This window comes from Mesocricetus auratus, unplaced genomic scaffold, assembly GCF_017639785.1.
Source record: "Mesocricetus auratus isolate SY011 unplaced genomic scaffold, BCM_Maur_2.0 contig_10656_pilon_subseq_94007:125635_obj, whole genome shotgun sequence".
NCBI lineage: Eukaryota > Metazoa > Chordata > Mammalia > Rodentia > Cricetidae > Mesocricetus > Mesocricetus auratus.
This window is the reverse complement of record NW_024433256.1, coordinates 15,181-31,629: the sequence shown is the minus strand read 5'-3', so window position 1 is coordinate 31,629 and position 16,449 is coordinate 15,181. Positions and strand designations below refer to the sequence as shown.

The following is a 16,449-nucleotide window of genomic DNA, read 5'->3' as shown; positions in this document are numbered from 1 at the left end:
GACTGTCGTACAAAATATTGGCACAGGGTGGGACTACTTATCATTCCTTTTGGAAGAATCTTCCACTGATATCTCTTAAACAGGCTAATAATTATTATAACTAGGCACTGTGGAGGAAAATTTTCCTCTATCCTGTTCTTGCAAAGGCATAGTAAAAGTAGATCATCTTTTAGGTAATAAAGAAGTCAAGGGAATTCAAGACTGTAAAGATTTCATTAGTTGAATCACCTTATTAATACCTCTTAGATCTGATACCATGCACCATTTTCTATATTTCTTTTCAATGACAAATATAGAAGAATTCCAAGGACTACTAGGTTCTTTAGTATATTAGCATTTTCCTGCTCCTGTACCAACTTTTCCAAGGTGTGTAATTTTTCTGATGTCAAAGGTCATTAATCCACCTGGACAGGTATGTCAGTTAACCATTTTAATGATAGGTCCGTTGATACATTTGAAAGATCAGCAGATGCTGTGCCCTGTTTATGTACGTCTGAATGGACAGTGACTATTCTTTTTACTTTTTAGGTTCTGTAATACCTTTTAATATTTCCCCAGAAACAAATACTAGTTTATGGTGTGTTTTTTTAGATTGGATGAATGTTTAACCTGGGTATTTCATTGCTGTAACAAATCACATCCCCAAAAATTTGTGGCTATGTTAGCCAGATATGGCTTTAATTTTACTCTCTGTCTTCCTGGCCATTTATATTCAACCCATCTTACACTTTCTTTTACCTGAGATAAAGTTCCAATCCCTAAAATCTAAGCATTTGCCTCCTGAAGAGGCTAGTTGGATGCCTGGATTCTAGTGAAATTACTCTTACAACTTCTCCTGTATATACCAATCCCTTAATTACAATGTAATTTATTCATATTTTTAACACTGGTCTTTGACTGCTATAGAAGGTTGCCAAAATATTTGCTTTAATGCTTCTCCTGAAATTTGCGCATTACCTTCTAAAGCTGTTCTATCCCCAGAGCAGTAATTTTTTACAATAGGCATTAGCACTTTTAATTACTATGTGGAAGAGTTTTCCCCATGGTGACAGGGAATGACTGAACAAGATTTGACTTGGGGAGGTCCCCAAGGTGTTTCCCAGTGGCCGAGTGTTACTGTGTCTGTCCTTGTTTGTTTGCATTCATTGGTCCAATGTCAGTTTTTGTTTCACCTTTTGCATACTATAGAAGGCTAGGGCTTTCTAACTGATTATTCCTAGAAAACTTTTTTTCTAGGAAAGTTCTATGTACAATCCCTTTTCAGGTGACCTTTCTTACCATAATTAAAGCATCTGACATTTTGATTTTTCCTCAAGCCTTTGTAAATCACCTCTCCTATCCAAGTATCATCTTGCTTAAGAGATTCAACATTGATTGTATCCCAGATCCATTCTCCTATGGGTGATGAACTTGCCTTTGAGGACAAATTACCCTTTACATTGTGATTTAGCATTTTCAAAAGGCAAAGATTCTATTAGTATTTGTGTAGCTTCTATATCTGGTATCATTCAATTTATAGCTGGAGTCAATCTTTGTAAAAAAAAATGAATGATTTCTTTTGTGTCCTGTATAACTTCCATAAATGAATCAGTTCTCTTTCCAACATCTTCAACTCTGTAACAAGTATTCAAAGTTGCTCTATGACATAGAGTCAAAATATGTTCATCATAAATAGAGTATCTTCATACATCAGCATAATTTATTTCTCCCAGAGGCTGTTCTTGGACAGTTTCAATATCTCTAGCCTACTTTATTGTTCAATAGCCCCTTCCTCATCTTTCCAATAGGACGTCCACCATAATTGTGAGATAATTCTGTTACTAGTTGCCCATGAATTTAACATCTGCCTCACAAATTTGAATGCATACCATATGAGACTATCACTTCCTTAAATCTCATAAAATCTACCATTTTCTTTTTTAATACTTATCATTATATATTCTAATTAGAAACAAGCTTGCTTCCCATATCAGTCCCAGTTCCTTCTGTCTCCCCTCCATGCCCATTCTTCCCACCAGCCCCCCAACACTCCACCCAATCTACACTCCATAGTAAGGCCCACCATGGGAATCTATAGAGTCTGTCATTTCATTCCAGGGAGGGCCCAGACCCTCCCCCAAGTGTCCAGATTGAGAGTTCATCCCTCATTGTGGGATAGGTACCCAAAGTCCATTTGTGTGTCATGGATAAATACTGATGTACTACACAAAGCCCCTTAGATTCCCTAGGTCTCTACTGACACCCACATTCAGGAGGTCTGGATCGGTCCTATGATGGCCTCTCAGCCATCAGTCTGGGGTCCAAGATCTCCCCCTTGTTCATTTCAGCTGTTTCCCTGGGTTTCACCAGCCCAGTCTTAACCCCTTTGCTCATCAATCCTCCCTCTCTGTAACTGGGTTCCAGGAGTTCAATTCAGTGTTTAGCTGTGGGTGTCTGACTCTGCTAGAGAAAATGTGGTACATTTACACAATGGAGTACTACTCAGTGGAAAAAAACAACAGAATATTGAAACTTGCAGGCAAATGGATGGCACTAGAAGAAATTATCCTGACTGAGGTAATCCAGTTTCAAAAGGCAAACATGGTATGTACTAACTCATATATGATTTTTAGACATAAATCAGGAGAGTGCCAGTCTGCAATCCCACTTCCAAAGACTCAGGGAAACAGGAAGGACCCTAAGGGAGATATACATGGTACCCCAGAGAAGGCAGAATGAGACAAAATTTACCATTTTCAAAGGAATCCAATGGCCTCTTCCATAGCCTTGGGGATATCTGTCATTTGGCAGTTGTCCTTGTATGGTGACTGGATACATTAAGGTTGTTTTTTTAATGATCTTTATCTGTTCTTCTCTAATTTCATAATGTAATGGTGAGGTTGGTTTTCCTACAATTTCCTCTGGGTGTATGAACATCTCTATTTCCAGTTTTAATAAGTTTTTCCAAGTTTTTAATTTATTAGTCAGAATTGCATTGTTTTTTTAGTAAGCTTTCCTAAGGACTGTATCTTATCAATTTCTCAAATTTGGCACTGATTTCAACCAACTTTTTAGGGATAAAACAAGAATTAGAAAGTGATAATGATTATAATTGACATTCCATAAATACCAAATAAGTTAATTATCCCCTCACTTAATTGTTCCATTTTACAAACCATCCTCTGTAGAACCATACAGAGACCCAACTCCCTCCATTATAATATTTTTTCCTATTTTTAACATGGGAAAAAGTTCTCTTATTTCTTTTTTTTTAACTAAGCTCCCCCTTTAAGACTTCCAACTTATCTCACCAAATTTTCTGGTGGTGACAGTGAAGTGTAAGACTAGCTGTTGCTGGACAGCACACCTATAAGGAGAGCATAGGCAGTACACAGCCAGGATGAGGCCAGCTGCCACGTATCGTGGATAGTTGTGAATTTAGAGTATGCGGCAGTTACCTGACTAGGCAGGTGTTGAGGTGGCTACCCTAGTATGGGATCAGCATGAGGGGGCATCTAGGAAAAGTCCACAGTCTCCAGGGAAAAGGAACCAAAGAACCAGTCATCTGAAACGTAGACACGGGGGAATGTGCAAAAGCAGCACTTATAAAGGGCAGAAAGTGAGAGCACAGAGCTTCCTGATGGTAGAGCTGGCTGTTGTGGCGGCTAATACTTGCAGCATTTGGAACCCAGGCTTCTGAGGAGTTTCGGGCCTTGTGGAGACTGCTGTAGAGATGCTGAAACAGGAAAATCCAACAGTACTCACACTTCTTGGGACAAAGAAGGAAAAGCCCGCTGATAGCACAGTGACTCCAATAGGTGCAGATCCTGCATGCGTCTCTGGTGTGTTCCAGCGTATGCAAAGCAACAGGCAAGTGACTGTCTTGTGAATTCATGCCCCAAAAGTTGGACATCAGATGAAACATTAATCTAATTCATCTTTATTAGTAAAATTTGGGAGTCAAATATTGGGGTAAGAACCTGAAGCATCAGAGAAGCAGACAACAACCACCAGTTGACTCTGACCTGTTCTGTCCTTCCACCTAAAAGGCCCAAGATCTACTCTCGGCTCTACCTTACTGTCCCCTCTCTGTCTACAGTCCTCCAAACTTCTATGGTTAATTTTGAACTGCTATGGACAAGCTCTACCTTTTGACTCCAAGCAAGCTTTATTTGTCAGAACACAAACTATCACACACTTCTCTTGAAACATAATTTGTTTAGCTAGAAATTAAAAGGAGAAAGACAATCCTTCATATATTCTCTAAAACCTACAAAATTTAATGAAGACTTGGATTATAAGATGCATTTATAAGGTTGTTTTAAAAAAGGAAATATTTACAAAATGTAACATGGTTTTAACCACTGTCATGTTCAGTGACCAAAGAAATGCAGCTCTTTACAGCACTTTCTTAACCCTTCTGCTGAAGGAGTGATTTGTCATAGTAGTCAACAGCTCCCATGAACACCAGAAGTCCAATGAGTCCCACAAAAAGGAGATGATGAAGCTCTGAGTGAGACAGCCACAAAAATGCTACAGTCTGTATTTGTATAACAAGTTCAGAATTGATCAGCTTTTACCAAACAAGATTATGAAAATTTCCCCAAACGAATAAGGACAAAGTTGTTTCTCAAAGCTACTTCAGCCTGATCAAAGCAGCTCTGAGTCACTGTCCAACTGTTTTCATTTCTCTAGCTCTTCCTGAAGAATCCCGCTCTCCACATTCTTCTTCTTCAGAGGTGTCCTGCAAGGCTCTCTGCAGGAGTAGCTTTAGAGTGTTCCTCAGAACCTATGATGTCTAATACAGCAAACAAGGAAATAAATGATAGGATTGGCACAGCTGTTGAAACAGGACAGAAATATTGTTATTGGATAAAAATAGCAAGACACAAGGTAATCAAAACCCTTAATCCATGAAAAGAGGAACCAGTACATGCATTAGGGCAGACCAAAGAGCAGGAAGACCAGCACTGTATACATGATGGTCACATTTAGCTTGGTCACAGGAATCCTGTGTGAGCCATAGAAGATAGTAAGCACTAAGGTCAAACTGGACCCCAAGAGAACTAAAAATAAAATAATTAACCATGCTACAGTGATGAAATCAAATGACTGACACCAGCCAGGACCAAGTGTATCAAATATGAGACCACATTCCTTCCCTTCCAGGAAGCTCAATAACAGGGATAAGACCCAAATAATGGTACATACAGCAGCTGATGTGTATCTGGGGTGATACTAGATGGGCCACATGACAGACATGTGGCGTTCAATGCTAATGGCACTAACCATGCTCTGGCCACAAAGATAAGCAAAATTTAGCACAACAAAACAAAACAGAGGAGTACTGATAATATTGGAGTGGAAAGTGTCCATGATTATATGAATACAACATGCTTTTTGAAAACACATGAAGGGAAAGTCAGCACCAGCCAGTTTGAGGATATAAACAGAGAAGACATTCCTCTGCATATGGAATCCCAGAAACCATAGCACTATGACATTTCCAATCAGTCCCATGAGCCCAATGATGAGGGAAAGCCAAATCATAGTATGGGACATGATGTTAAAAAATGAAATTTCAGTGTCATTTCTTCCATTTCCTGCTATGATGTTAGTCTCCCATTCTGGGGTGTTTGGATTTTCTCTTAAATCTCAATCAATGTAGCTGGAAAGGAAAAACAAGATATGAGCACATACAGTATAATTTTTCATTCTCAATGCATCTTGCCCTGTATGAATGACCTGGTCCACATAGAGAAGAAACAGGATTGTAGAGGCTGAGTAATTTATCAAGACCAAAATATGTGGAGCTTTAATTAAATCCAGTTAGTATTTCTTTCAGCTATCTACAAACCATGTACTTCACTGATATAAGAGTAGTTGGTAGTCCTAATACATACACCCAGTGATTTGGGCTGTGTCAGAAGGAAATTGAAGCCTGAACCCAACTTTTTTCCGACATTAGACTGGTTCATGTCTGGTGCAGGAACTTGCAAGCCAGAAGCATGACCATAAGCTGCTCTCAGTTCTGGCAGGGGAGGCTATCAACTGGGAAGATATATAAATGATGAATGAGAGTAATGAAAGGAAAGGCAAGTTGTGCTTAGTCTTGTATGAACAGGGCCAGACCTACAGGTTAATGTGACTGGGTCTCAATTTTAGATTTGAGCCTAGAAGACAGGAAAAGCCTATGAGGATGTTAAGCACTTTTCTGTTGTCTGTTGCTACATTACAAGTATCCATCTTTCCATAAAAGCAAAGTGAGTAGATGAGATTTTTTCACTTAAAAAGGGTTAATGAATCATAAACTCCACCATAGATGCAAATTTAGACAAAGTTTTTTGTCAGAATTTTTGAGTGAATTTAATACCACAAAGTGTATGGAAATGAAGAAAATATCACTGCTCATGAATCTATCATTGTGAAATTCTAGTGTATTTGAGAGAATGGCATATAGTGAAGAGATGGATAAGATTGGACTTTATCATTCTCCAACCTGGAAATATCCAGTTATTGGCTGCAATAAGAACACAGAACAAGGCTGGGTGCTGGTGGCACACGACTTTAATCCCAGCACTTGGGAGGTCTACAGAGTGAGGTCCAGGCCGGGCTCCAAAAGAACACAGAACAGTGGTTCTTAACATATAGTTTGTGACCATTTCAGGTAATTTGTAACAATGAAAATATATCCTGCATATCAGATATTTGCATTTCATTTCATAACTGTAGCAAACTTACAGTTATTAAGTAGCAACTAAAATAATTTTATGAGGAATTGTATTAAAGAGTCACAGCATTGGGAAAGTTGAAACACTGATTTTGAATAATTAGGCATAGGAATATGAAATGAATTGAATTTCTAACATTCTTAAAGTGTTAAAAATTTAATATGGGGAAACAGAGATAAGGGAGGAAGTGAAAACTGTTCTAATAGAGGATATTAGGACACAGAAACATCTACAGTGATTGAGGACAGAAATGGCCTCTAGGAAAAGTATAATAGGAATTGTTCTACCATCCATGTTAGCTTACTTATTGAATACTAGCACTCTAAAGGCTAGGGCAGGAATAACTCCTGGAGTTCAAGGGCAGTCTGAAGTACATAGTGAATCCACAAAAGCCTGCACTGTGGGAGAAAGCATGAAAGCATGAAAATGAAAAATATAAGAAAACTTAGATTCAATATAAAGACCCAACAATATGAATACTGGAATGAAACATAGACTAAAGGACAGAAGAGTACTTTTGGAACTAGAACAGGGTTTTACTTGATACACAGGAGAATATGCATTTTGAAACAGGGGAGGTATTACAAGGGGACATGACAAGAAATAAACCCATATACAACAAACTATACAGAGAAATATCAAGGGTAGATGACACATGGAAAATTCTCATGTTAAGGGCTGAAGGGGCATATGCCACTTTATTTGCAAAATAAAACCTGTCAGAAAAAATGTTAGATTTCTAAAACTGGGAGACCATGAAAAAATATATTACCCATGCTGAGAGCAATGAACTGCAAATCAAGCTGCACACTCTTTCTGGTATGAAATATTAAGCACTTTTCTCTTGTCTGTTGTTACATTAAAAACATAAAAGGAATGAATCTGGGAAAGTGTCTGGTAGGGATGGAGGAAGAAGTTGAAAGGGATGAGATGCAGGTGAGAGAGGAGAGGGTAATCAGTGTACATTTCATACAGAAGTCAAATGATCATATAACAAAATTAATCAAAGAATGAATTTGTTTGTATGCCTGGGGCAGCACAACTTTCCTGCATCCACAGTAACATCTAGCTCTCGGTTCAGATTATTATTGCTGTTGACACTTCTCTTCACTCCTTGTGCTGTTCTTGAGTTTGAATTATGTGTGACACATTTTGTAACTTTCCCTAAGTATATACATTACTGATAGATTATACTTTGTTTTTCTCACTTTTTAATATGAATGAGTTTTTAAGAAAAAGGATTATTGGGTTTGCGTGCTTGTGTATTAGGTTGATTGGTTGGCTGATTGTCTTCATAACTTGGAAGCAGTAGGATATGAATTACAGTAGGATTTGATTTATCTCCTGCTTCAGCTTTTACATTCCATAGGGTAAAGAAATTTATTTCTCATTCGACAATTCAATGCATACTATGTGTCAACTTAAATTCACGTATTGCATTTTCTATGTCTATAATACTCTAGACTATTTCTGTCCCATGTGATGTTTTAATAGATTGGTTTCCTAAATACAGCTCCTGTTTGACCTTTCTTCTGTCAAAAATATATGAACTTTATTACACCTTTGGTTATGGTATCACTTTTTCCAGATTTTTGTTAAAGGGATATGAAATAAAATGTGAGAATATGTTATATACGATCTAAAACTGTGAATTGGTGGCACATATGTAAAATCTTATCAGTACTTGAAAGTAATGGCACTTAAGGAAATTCTGCCTCCAAATGTGAAGGTGAAAATTTCTTGAAGTAACTTGACAAGAGTCATAGTGTATGACCTTTTAGATTTTTTTGTGCTGAATGAATTGATAGTTCTGACCACATATCAACCAACTTTCAGTTATGAAAAATGCATCAGTGCTTTTTAAATCATCAAGTTCACTTATTCACCTAATATTTATTGACCAGAAGTGTAGTGCAATGCCTGTTGATAATAAAGAAGGCTATACTTTGTGGAGACAGAAATAAAATCTATAATTTTCATGAGACAGATATCGGAATAGATGAAAAACTCATTAGAAACAGGATGGTCGTTCTGTGTGTATTAGGTGCTGTGATCTAAAGAAACTAGAAATTTGTGTATTGCTTTCAACATTTTGTAGGACAAATCAAGACCCAAGTGTTTTTGATACTTATACAAGGATAAGGTGACTCTAGGGACGCTGAAATCACATTTGATTAATAGGCCCTGTAATGCTTAATTCTCAAGAAGATGTTTGTTATCTCAACTATTATGAGATCAGGGACCAAGAAAGAGAAAAGTAAAGGAAACCTTCCAAATGGATAAGAGCAATGTCTCTCAAAGCACATGTTTACCCAAAGCAAAGCATTTATCACTGTTGCACTGCTTTTCTACCTCCTCAAGGTTCCTTAAGAAGACTAGTTCCACAGTCACCCTCTAGAACAGTATTGTACAAAGGCCTCTAGGTAATCAAATAGAAGTTCTATCGCAGATGAGGTAAGGACATAGAGTTAAGAGTCAAGGCAGAAACAGCTTATACTGTTGTCACATATGCTGAGAAAAAAATAGAATCAATGGACATGAAGAAAAACCAAAGAATGTGCCCAAGTCGATCTGAACCTAGAAGAGTAGGGAACAATAGATGCATGAGAGCAGTTTACAGATGAGGAGGAGCAGTACCCTGAGCATAAGGGTCACATAAAGCTTTATCATGCTTATCTGCCTGGTACTTCAAAGGTCCTGAGAAGAAAAGGTGGCCAAAGTCCAGAGAACTTACAATAAAATAGTCATCCAAAGTCCTGTAATGAAATAATTTGACAGGTGTAATTCATAACCAACTATTTTAAGTATCCAGCCATATCATTTTCTTACATGATGCTAAGCACTAGATATATAATCCAGAGAAGGGTAAATGCTACCTGACCGATGTTTCAGATAGAATTACTGATCATAGATAGCAGAAAGACAGACAGTCAAGTCTCAGAAGCAATTACACTGAGCATGATAAGGCCTGCAGTGTAGGGAAAAAGAGACACAAAAGTAACAAACCTAGAGATTAAGACAGTGTTATATACAAAGTGATGGTGAATTTATAAATTGACACCAGATGATGTGGAAGTCAGCCCATAAAAGTTTGCCATATTTAGACAGAGACAACATCCTTGCTTACATAGAAGCCCAGTCGCAGAGAACAGTCCATTTCCTGCCAGCCTCGCCGAAGTGTTCATGGTCACTAAGTTGATGATGGGAGTCTCTCTATAGTTTGACAAAGTCCTATAACTAGAACCTTCAATACTTCCAACACTCTAACCCAATGTCCTCAGCTCTATTATGTCTGTAAAGCAAGACAAAGGTCTGAGCATGCTGAACTCTTGCCTAATCTCTGCTTCTGTCTTAGAAAAGGAGAAAAAAACTGAAACTCTCAGTCAACATTCACGGCCACTTTTAGTGTCTGGGTAGTCCCTTCCAAGTTATAATAAGGAAATCATGATGGATAATGTCACCTCTTGCTAAGAAAGATGTAGGGATCACTGTACTTTGTGAGTAAGAAATGGTTATGGGTTTATGAAGACATACACATATCTATATATATTGTTACAGGATACTAATTCCATGTACAAGTTAGAGTTAGTAGTCATGATATACAGACTCAACAAATGAATAATGTAAGAAAGGAAGGAAGAGAAGGAGGAAGTAAGAAAGAAGAGGGAGCTTCATCATAGTTGAAGATTTGAGCAGATGTCACAGAAATACTTTTGTAAGCACATTTTGAGAAGCTCATGCAGACATACACATTCTGATTACACTCCTTCCCCACCCTCTCTCTTTTTCCCTCCCATCCTTTCTAGCCCCACCTTGTCCTTACAGAATCCTTTTCATATTGATCCCTTTTGTTTCTTTGGTACTCCAGAATTAAACTAGGATGATCTTTGGGTTTCCAACTAGCCATTTCAAGCTAGTAGGTTCCATAGAGCTCGATAACTAAATACAATGATTTCCTTCTTCCAGAATCTGATATCTGTCAATAGTTCAACAGCATGTTGCAAGGTGATAAAGCATCTTCTCTATCCAAATCTGACTGTTTAGTCAGCCAACTAGTATAGGTCCAGTGCCACTACACACAACTTTTGTGACTTTATGATTGACATCTTCATGTAATGCTTATATGATGACATTTCAAAGCCCTTCTCCCTATCTTCAGTCCTTATATTATTCCAGCCTCCTCTTTAATAACATTCCATGAGCCTTATAGGAGTAGGGCAAATGTCTTATTTGGGACTGAGCCCTGCACCATTCTTTATTCTGAATATCTTGTGAAGCCGTATGTCATTGGATTCCACTCCATTCCCGGCAAAAACAGACTTCTCAAATAAAGGGCTGACTAGCATTTTTCTAAGCTACTAAGTATCAATATTTGAAAGTGTTTTAATAACATAAAAGGAGATAACAGCAGTAGGTTCCCACCTAGGGACCAAGATCTCCTCCATCATGGATTCTTGTCTTTATTCACAAGACTATGCATAGATCTCTATTTTGGAAAGGCATCAAATCCTACAAGGGGCCAGTTGGTTACAGACATAACAGTCATGTCACTATTGCACCAACAGGCACATCTTGCCTGGTAGTTTAGGAGTATATTTCGTAGAGTTAATAGCTGGATAAGAAAATGACTCCTCATGATTCCTTCAGTGCAAACTTCTTGTTGTGTGCAAAGAGTTCCCAATGTTTGCAGATGTGGCTAATATTGGTCATGAGCATGTCCACCAAACAAGAGATGCACTACATGGTGCTATTGAGATATAAGTTCATAGTTTATGAATGTGTTTAGTAATGAACTGTATTTCTGTACTAGGATAATTTTAAAGTGGTTGTGAAGACAGCAATATACCTGATCTATCAAGGTGAGGCAAGGCAATGTCAGGGGCAATTATTAAATAATTTTCAATAAGGTCTTATAGACCAGCCCGCTGTTTCCCCTAGGTGAAGTAGGGGGTGTTTTACTCCCAATTTAAATATTGGGGAGGAGAATTCAGTATGGAAATTAGTGGAAATGAAAAATGGGCTTATCAGCATGCTGGAAAAGACTGATGGTGACAAGATAAGCATTCAAAAGAAACAATAGTTTCAGCCTGGTAAGTGTAATAATCATTTAAACATGTATATTTGAAGTTGAATGAGTGTTTTCCAGAACTCAGGAGGAGAATAGTGTTCATATTATCATTTTCCTGGTAAGGAGAATGGGTCGAAGATGTGTCCCATAAAGTTGTTTCAAGGGGGTTGTATTACTTTGTTAGCCCTTCAGATACCCAGTATCTAGGTATCTTGGATAACTACACATGGAGGCGGTGACATCAAGAAGAAATGAGTGAGTCAAATCCAACACATGAGTTTTCACAGAAAATTTCTGAAATTGAGGAAGAGGATAGAAGCAAATGAGCAGATGAAATGTAAATAGAGCCAAATGATGTTGGCAGCTAGATGCGTGTAATCTTCCTTGCTTCAAAAAAGACAACTGTCAATCATCCACACTGCTGAGGACTAACCTGGAAGGCAGAATCTAAGGGGAAAGAAGTTGCATACTCTATGATTGATAAGGACAGCATGGCTGAAGCCTCCATCACATGCTCCCCCAGTCCTGCACTGTGACTGGCTAATTAGTTAAAGGAAAGCCACAAGATCTCTTATCCTCTCTCAGGCCAACTTTGTCATTTCATTCCCTGCCCTGAATTCACTTTGCATCTCTATTTATGAATGTGGTTTTGTTTGTGTCCCTTTCAATAAACTCAATGTAGTATAAACTCCAGACTTGTCTGGTGTTCATGGTTAAAGGAACATGTGCATTGGAGAATTTGAGACTTTGCATATAGTGATGTTGCTGAGATCAAAAACTCTAGAGCCGATTCACTAACAGTTTCAGTCACCTATATCTATGTTCTGATTTGCCCATTACAAATGTGTCTTGCATCATGTTCCAAAGGAAAACCTTCACATGTGTGTAGAAGGTGAATGCCAACCAAAGGGTTATAGACACTCCCAACTTCCCCTCACCATTCATCTTCTCCAACACAGTGATTCCTAAAGTATAAGCTATGAAAAATAGAAGAGTTATCGCCCTCTCTTCATACTGGATGACAGCATTTGGCTTGATGCTGAGAAATAGAAGTGGATAGAGGCTTTTGGAAATATCCCAAATCCTGGCTACTGTGAATGGATCATAGATTTCTCTTCCTCATACCAGAGTCAGGTGGAAAAAGGGGGGGATGAGACAAGTTCCCCTCAGATGGGTCAAGATCTAACAAACTTCTCTCCTTTCAGTCACTCTTGATATGTATAGAAACATACCGCATCACATAATTAACGTAAAACACAAATACCTACATACTCACATTTATTCACTTCCTTCCTTTCTGGAGGTATCTAAGTTACACTACATAAGAATACACAAGCAAACTGGTGTAAGATAGTGGGAAAAACAGTTTGTCATATTGGGATAGAGAAAGTGCTTGGATAATTCTTTCCAATAAAGTTCTAGGGAGGGAAACAGAGAGTGATTTAGAATTGACATGTGAAGCAACCTTGTTTCTAATTTAAATTTAAATTAAAAATTATATATATGTATATATAAACAAAAAAACCAAGTGAATTTAAGTTAAAAGACCTAACCCCCCAAAAATGAAAAACTATTTGAAGGCTCCAGAAATACATAAAACACTTTTATTTTCCATTAGTTTCTTATATTTTCTCTGTACACTCTTCTGCATCCTGGTAAAAGACATCACTCTGCCTTATCAATGGCTTCTCAACCAGGCTGATTTCTCATTCTACATAGATATACTACATGTGAACTGTAGTATGGAAGAGAGCATCTTGGTATGATGATTGATGTTTTCTTTGCTTTACTTTTAATCCTATTTCTCTCTCAAAGAAACTCTGTCTCTCTGTGTGTGTCTCTCTGTTTCCGTCTCCATATGTGAGTGTGTGTTGGGCTATAAATCGGTTGTGCCATAGTAAGCCTGACTAAGTAACACTACCTTCCCAGTGGCCCATTCCTACAACAATGTGTACCTACATATAATTCTGAATTCTTATAAATTCTCTACATTTCTTCTGTCCAGGTAACAGTAGCTATATGAAATATGCTACATGTTTCTCTCAGCGCTCCCTTCCTCTTGGTCTGTATAGAAGAAAATCTCGGTTACTTTTTCATTTCCTGCCTTCTGTTTCTGTGGATGTAATAACAGATACTGAGGATGTCATGGAAAAAAGCTGTGAATAGAAAGATAATCAACAAAGTATAAGGACATTGCCGCAGTTTGGAGATCTTGCTTCGCTGGCGTCATCTCCTTCCAAAACCAGCACTAAAAATACCAAGCGTGGCCAGATTAACAGTGGCACTCACATAAGTGACTGCAGAAAGTGGAGTACTTTGTTTAAGCTTCCGGGTCGGGGTGAAGAGCATCCACCTACTTCACAGAATGGAGACAAGGCAGATGTGGAGCCTAAGGGAGTGGTCATGAGCACATGGGGCCCACTATCGCCGAATTAAGGAGCCCAGAGCATCACGTGGGCACAAGTTTCTTACTGAGTAGGAAACCATTTATGCTACAGGATAACATGTTGGATTCTCTGGTGCCCAGGTCGGATGAGACACTGTTTCCCTTTACGGCTCTCCTCACTCAGAAGACAGAAGTTTATTTTAGGGTCAAGTAGTGACCTGCGCTTCCTGGCAGCTCTGAGCTGCTTTGGTGAAGGAAGCCCCTTCTAAGTGAAACTTCTAAATTTCTTCTGGAGGAAGGAAGGAGGATTCTGAGGCTCTGATCAGCTGAAGCTGCCTGGAGAAGACTCTCCAGATTTACATGTCTTACTATAGTCAGATCCTGCAGAGAGCACTAATACTGCAGTTTTCATGAGTTTCTTTCCCGCTGGAGTGGTCTTTTTAAGGTGCAGCTGTCCCTGAGTCTTCCACATTCCTGTAAGTAATCCTCCATCCACACTCTACAAGTAATCCTTCACTCATACTCATGTAAGACACTCCAGAAAACTAACTGGTCCACCAAGCTGAGCTTTGGTAGAACAGTTACTTTGCTCTTCATAGGTTCCCTGGATAAGTACACGCCAATCAGTATCTCCCCTAGAAAGTTACACAGCTACCTGATGTCTAAACATGGCCATCAGCATCAAAGCAGAGTTTGAGAGGAGAGTTCATGGGCCCTGCAATGAAGACAACTAAATGTATCCAGCACTCTGAAATGCAAATGACCCTCTAGGGTCAGGAGTTTAATGTTAAGGTTTGAATATGGAAAACACTCTATGGATTTAGATGCTTTAAATACTTCTTCTCCAGATACTGGAGCTACTTGGGGGAGATTGTAGGAATGTTAGAATCCAGAATATACTGAATAAGTAAGTCACTGGAAGGAATGTCTTGCCCTTCCAGTCATAGTCTGCACCCTACCCTCTTGTACTGTGCCCTTCTGATTCTGCTATGTCCTCTCACTTCCATTACATTTTGTTCAGGTACCTAGTACCAAACAAGCATGGACCAAACAATCAAAACATGATTATAAGAAAACTGTTCATTTCCAGTTATTGTTTAAGGTATTAGATCACAGTGAAGCAAAAACTATTCTAGCGCATTTACTTCTCAGTATACAATGAACTCCCTTTGCACTGTGTGAAATGCAAATATTGTGGTGAATAATACAAAAAAGACTGTTGAATTTTGTTTATTATTGTTTTAAGGTTTTCCAAGTGTATTTTAAAAATGCATTTGTCCTGTAGTTATTCATGGAACTCTTGTCTGTGCCTCCTTAAATGGTATATGGAACTCTACAATGAACTGTATGGTTCACAGCTTTTCTTATTAATTTTTTTAAATTAAAAGAGTCTTATTTTACATACCAATGCCAGGTCCCTCTCCCATCCTCCCATTCCTGCTAACAACCCCTATCCCACCCCCGTCCCCTCCTCAGGGAGGGTGAGGCCTCCCATGGGAGATAATCAAAGTCCACCTCATCATGTGGGGCAGGACCTAGGGCCTCCTCCATATATCTAGGCTAAGAGAGTATCCCTCCATAGAGAATGGGCTCCCAAAGCCCAATTGCATACTGGGGATAAATACTTCTTCCACTGTCAGAGGCCCCATAGACTCCCTAACCCCCTTCAACTGACACAGACATTCAGGGGGCTTGGTTCCGTCTTATGCTGGTTCCCTTGATGTCAGACTTGGGTCCATGGAAGCTCACGGGGGTTCAGAGATCTTTTATACACTGGAATTTTTATGGTGAATTGAGTATCATTGCTATTCTAAATATTCGTACACTTTGTGTATAATTCTGTGTGTGTGTGCATGCGTGTGCACCTGCGCATGTGAATCTGCATCTGTGTGGTGGTAGAGCACTGGATTCCCACAGCTGTAGTTATAGGTGGTTGTGAGGTGCCTGGTGTAGATGCTAGAACCAAACTGAGTCTTCTGCAAGAACAGTGTGTGCTTTTAACTGGTGAGTCACATATCCAACCTGGTCATTTTGTGGTTCCATGAATGTATCTTGGGTGTTGCTTACGTTACAAGGACATCCATTTTTGTTAAGTTGCCAACCTCTTTGCATCTGCACTCTCATAACTGTCTCTAATGACCTTTTGCGTTTCCATGACATCAGTGCTAATGATATTGTTCATTTGAGTCCTGTATCTATTTTTCTAGATCTGTATAACTGAATGTTTTTAATTTTGCTTCTCCTATCTAAGAAGTTTTTGTCTGGTTCATCATCGCTGTGCTTGA

At 38.7% G+C, this 16,449-nt stretch overlaps 1 pseudogene; it reads right to left on the bottom strand.

Annotated features, from left to right (window-relative positions):
• Nucleotides 1-4,568: 4,568 nt before the first annotated feature.
• Nucleotides 4,569-9,466, bottom strand: LOC121138457 (annotated as a pseudogene).
• Nucleotides 9,467-16,449: the final 6,983 nt, after the last annotated feature.